Raw genomic sequence first — 5,650 nt, forward strand, 5'->3', positions numbered from 1 at the left:
ACAGCTCTGGTGAACATTCCTGCAGTCAGCATGCCAATTGCATGCTCCCTCAAAAATTGAGACATCTGTGGCATTGTGTTGTGTGACAAAACTGCACATTTTAGAGTGGTCTTTTATTGTCCCCAGCACAAGGTGCACCTGTGTAATGATCGTGCTGTTTAATCAGCTTCTTTATATGCCACACCTGCCTCACCTGACACCTGTCAGTATTATCTTGGCAAAGGAGAAATGCTAACTAACTGGGATGTAAACAAATGTGTGAATTTGAGAGAATGCATATGCGTATGGAACATTTCTGGTATCTTTAATTTCAGCTCATGAAACATGGGACCAAAACTATACACAAAACTATATATTTTTGTTCAGTGTACAATGAGTGTACAAAGCATTAGAAGCACCTTAATATTGCGTTGCGCTCCCGTTTTCCCTCAGAATAGCCTCAATTCGTCGGCCATGGACTCTACAAGGTGTCGAAAGCATTCCACAGGGATCCTGGACAATGTTGACTCCAATGCGTCCCACATTTGTGTCAAGTTGGCTGGATGTCCTTTGGGAGGTAGACCATTCTTGATACACACGGGAAACTGTTGAGCGTGAAAAACCCAACAGCGTTGCAGTCTTTGACACACTCAAACAGGCCCGCCTGGCACCTACTACCATCCGCCGTTCAAAGGCACATAAATATTCACCCTCTGAATGCCACACATACACAATCCATGTCTACATTTTCTCAAGGCTTAAAAATCCTTCTTTAACCTGTCTCCTTCCCTTCATCTACACTGATTAAAGTGGATTTAACAAGTGACATCAATAAGGGATCACAGCTTTCACCTGGATTCACCTGGTCAGTCTAAGTCATGGAAAGCCCATGTTAATGTTTTGTACACTCCGTGTATATAGAAGCAGAGAGTGATAAGAGCAAAGAGCCGCACCGGTTAACAGTGAATCAATAATTATCAGCAGCCTGAGAGGAACGCAGTGATGTCAGTACATTGCAACACAGAAATGGGAACTGAGGTTAAAATAAGGCATTCAACTAAAGTTATGAACGGCTGAATTTAGATGGTGTCAAAGAATCTGAAATTAGAATTTTAAGGACAGGTTTTTAACAAGTCAACTGGTTGAGCAGTGATGAGATGGGAAAGCTTCAAAATATGACTGTTTATTTCCTCAACCTTGATTGTTTTAAATAATGTACATTGACAAAGTACGAGACAAAACAAATACATATATGACTTTAAACGATTTAAATCACTTTAAACCAGATGCCTGTGTGGTGTCTGTCTCTGTGTATATCTTAGTTAGCACTTAATAGCCTGATCCACACTATAGGGCCAAGCCGAGTGAAGCCAAGCTCCACTGTGCTGGCTTGGTTACGCATCCACCATAGTTGCTGAAGCCATGCTGGAAAGGACAATGTGAAAAGAACATTTCCTAAAGAGCACAATACGGTTCGTCTGCCCTAGTGTGAACAAACCAGGAGATGTGTTCCTCCCTTCAACCCCTTCCACTCTACCCCATTTACAGTTGAAGTCGGAAGTTTACATACACTTAGGTTGGAGTAATTTAAACTCGTTTTTCAACCACTCCACAAATGTCTTGTTAACATACTATAGTTTTGGCAAGTCGGTTAGGACATCTACTTTGTGCATGACACAAGTCATTTTTCCAACAATTGTTTAAAAACAGATTATTTCACTTAGAATTCACCTTTAAACTGCTTGGAAAATTCCAGAAAATGTCATGGCTTTAGAAGCTTCTGATATTGTAATTGACATCAGTTGAGTCAATTGAAGGTGTACCTGTGGATGTATTTCAAGGCCTACCTTCAAACTCAGTGCCACTTTGCTTGACATCATGGGGAAATCAAAAGAAATCAGCCAAGACCTCAGAATAAAAATTGTAGACCTCCACAAGTCTGGTTCATCCTAGGGAGCAATTTCCAAACGCCTGAAGGTACCACGGTTCATCTGTACAAACAATAGTACACAAGTATAAACACCATGGGACCACGCAGCCGTCATACAGCTCAGGAAAGAGACGTGTTCTGTCTCCTAGAGATGAACGTACTTTGGTGCGAAAAGTACAAATCAATCCCAGAACAACAGCAAAGGACCTTGTGAAGATGCTGGAGGACACATGTACAAAAGTATCTATATCCACAGTAAAACGAGTCCTATATGGACATAACCTGAAAGGCTGCTCAGCAAGGAAAAAGCCACTGCTCCAAAACTGCCATAAAAATAGCCAGACTATGGTTTGAAACTGCACATGGGGACAAAGATCGTACTTTTTTGGAGAAATGTCCTCTGGTCTGATGAAACAAAAATTGAACTGTTTGGCCATAATGACCATCATTATGTTTGGGGGAAAAAGGGGGAGGCTTGCAAGCTGAAGAACACCATCATGTTGTGGGAGTGCTTTGCTGCAGGAGGGACTGGTGCACTTCACAAAATAGATGGCATCATGAGAGAGGGAAATTATGTGGATATATTGAAGCAACATCTCAAGACATCAGTCAGGAAGTTAAAGCTTGGTCGCAAATGGGTCTTCCAAATAGACAATGACCCCAAGCATACTTCCAAAGTTGTGGCAAAATGGCTTAAGGACAACAAAGTCGAGTGGCCATCACAAAGCCCTGACCTCAAATCCTATAGAAAATTGGTGGGCAGAACTTAAAAAGCGTGTGCGAGCAAGGAGGCCTACAAACCTGACTCAGTTACACCAGCTTTGTCAGGAAGAATGGGACAAAATTCACCCAAATTATTGTGGGAAGCTTGTGGAAGGCTACCTGAAACATTTCACCAAATACTAATTAAGTGAATGTAAACATCTGACCCAATGGGAATGTGATGAAAGAAATAAAAGCTGAAATAAATAATTCTCTGTTCTATTATTCTGACATTTCCCATTCTTAAAATAAAAGTGGTGATCCTAACTGACCTAAAACAGAGTGTTTTTACTCTGATTAAATGTCAGGAATTGTGAAACAACTGAGTTTAAATGTATTTGGCTAAGGTGTATGTAAACTTCCAACTTCAACTGTATGAGGGCCCCATGGCTGACCACCAGCGCATGGCAGGGATGTCTCTCGCAGGCTTGCCTGCGAGAGCCCCCTCTGTCTGAGGAATCCCTGTCTCCTTCTGTTCTGGTCCGCAGTGGTCAGCCACCATGCGCTGGAACAGGTGCTCCAGAAACTCTTCGATCCGTGTCTTTATCTAACACAGAACAAAGCACTCTTATTCACAACACAGACTCGTCCTTCCCGTTCTTCTCCTACACCCACACAACAGACTGGTTGACACCGGTTCCATCCTGATTGAGGGGCCTACAACATGTCCTGGGTGGTTAGAGAGATACTGAGGTCACATACCATGGCAGATCTGCATCATCATCTGGACAACGTGTCTCGTAAACTAGCTGTTGGATCACACTGACACTGGACGTATGACCTGCAAGCTAAGTCCTAATTGCTAAGTCTTAGCTAAATGTAAGTTCTTGGTCTCATTAGAACACCCCCCCCCCCCCCCCCCCCCCCCCCCTCCCCCACACACACACACACACACACGCCCACACTGTACATTTGTTTTCTCCGACTGAAGTACTGACTTTCTCATGGAGACAATAAGAGGTGTGGCACCAAATACCTATGTACTTTGATCCCTACTTCAAAAGCATCAAGGAGACAAACCTCAAGCAAATGTATTTGATGAAGGCACCTGTTATGGAAAACATTTATTTGGCATATTCATAGTCAAGAATGGATTACCCTGTAATGCATGCCAACGGTGCCATCTAGTGTTGATAAAATGTATTGCCTCTGGTCTCCAATCAGGAGAAGCATATAGAGAGGGAGAAAGAGGCAGACAGACACGCTCCCTTAGGATCCCCCAGAATGACTTACATGCGCTATAGTCTCTCTCCCTGGAGGACGGAAGTTCAGCCACGATAGACCAGCTGCTGTATCCATGTACTTCATGTCCACCACCAACCACGTCTATCACCTGGCCGGGGGGATTGGGAAATTCCCAGGATTGGAGTGACACTGCAAACCTCACAGTGTTAGTGATATGCCACTGAAACATGACATCTAGGAAATCTATTGGGATTATCTGTTCCTAAATTTCTACCTTGTGCTGTTTGACACATTTCATTCAAGGCTCTCTAATGTATCCAAAACGGTATGAAAACAGTAGCACCAGATGTACTTTTATAGTAAATTACACCTTGTAGAAGGTATTTTCTATTCCATTCTGTTTCACCACTGAGGGAAAAAAATGATATATAAGCATGAAATAAGACAATATACCATAGAATACAATTCAATACAGAAGACACCATCTAGTGAGAAACACATCAAAACGCATGGCTTAGTTTAGTAGGGTATTTCTCCAGGCATATTGTATAACTATTGAAGCAATGATCTTAGTTTACTCGATCCATAGACTGTTCTCTCTGCTTGTGCATGGCAAGCGGTACCAGTGCATCAAGTCTGACATCAACAGGCTCCCGAACAGCTTCTATCCCCAAGCCATAAGACTTGCTAAATAGCTAACTAAATCGATGACAAAATGGCTACAGACTATCTGATTTGACCCGTGTATTTATTTTTTACACTGTCTCTATGCACACTCACAGGGCCCTACAAACACTCACACATATAATATGCACTTACATTTATTCTGACTACACACACACACAATCATCATATACTCTGCTGCTACTATTTATTATAAACCCTGATGCCTAGTCACCTTACATATCTACTTCTATCACTCCAGTATCCCTGCACATTGTAAATACGGTATTGGCACTGACCCTGTATACAGCTTACTTACTTTCTCGTGTTCTTCTTATTTCTCGTGTGTTTAATTTCGACCTTGTTATTTTTAGTATGAAATGATTGATTATTTAATTGTTGGATTTAGCGCTTGCAAGAAAGACAATTGTGCACGTGACATTACAACTTGAAACTCCTTGTTTTCTGAGAAGCAGGGCTAAACATTCGTAATCAGTTTGACCTTTTATCTGGACATGCACTGGAGAAATGCGACACCAGCTCAGTACAGAGCGTTTGTTGCGGTGGCGTGCACTGATTGTAGCATTTAAACCGTTCAAATTCTAAAATGTACAGCATTATGATAACCATTCACCCATTTTTGTCGACTTGACGTGTACCTTGTCAATACCCGAGGGCTATTTGCCATTCACTGTAGTCAAAAGTAGCAGCCTATGCAAACGTCAACTGACACTGAATAGTAATGAAGTGACCGAAGTATCTTCTGAATAATTCACATTTACTGTTGGACTATCGTTATGGCAAAGGTAAACTAAGCATTAAAGTAGTTGATGCACTTGAAATTACAGTTATTCAAGTGTAGCTAGCTCTCTTCCAAAACCACCCGCAAAACACAGCATACACGTGGTTAGTGTTATCTGGGATCCTTGGGACGACCCCACCCTTAACCTTGATCTACCCTAACCCCTTTAAAAATCAATTTCTATGGGACAGGGACGTCCCAATGATTCCGTATAGTAAGGACCCCACCCTCAGCGGGTTCGGGATTAGAAAAAAATGGTTTTCAGGGGAAATGGAAAGAGAGCCTGTGACGGGTCTTCCGCTTTTGGACATTAACAAGGTGACAGCGGA

General features: G+C 42.2%; 1 long non-coding RNA gene across 1 annotated transcript; it reads right to left on the bottom strand.

Annotated features, from left to right (window-relative positions):
• Positions 1–2,932: 2,932 nt before the first annotated feature.
• On the bottom strand, positions 2,933–5,450 carry LOC118959056. Its single transcript, XR_005048017.1, has 3 exons — positions 4,839–5,450; positions 3,905–4,045; positions 2,933–3,218 (listed from the first exon to the last, which is right to left on the bottom strand). It is a non-coding gene; the product is annotated as an uncharacterized LOC118959056 (long non-coding RNA).
• Positions 5,451–5,650: the final 200 nt, after the last annotated feature.

Source organism: Oncorhynchus mykiss, chromosome 1 (genome assembly GCF_013265735.2).
Source record: "Oncorhynchus mykiss isolate Arlee chromosome 1, USDA_OmykA_1.1, whole genome shotgun sequence".
NCBI lineage: Eukaryota > Metazoa > Chordata > Actinopteri > Salmoniformes > Salmonidae > Oncorhynchus > Oncorhynchus mykiss.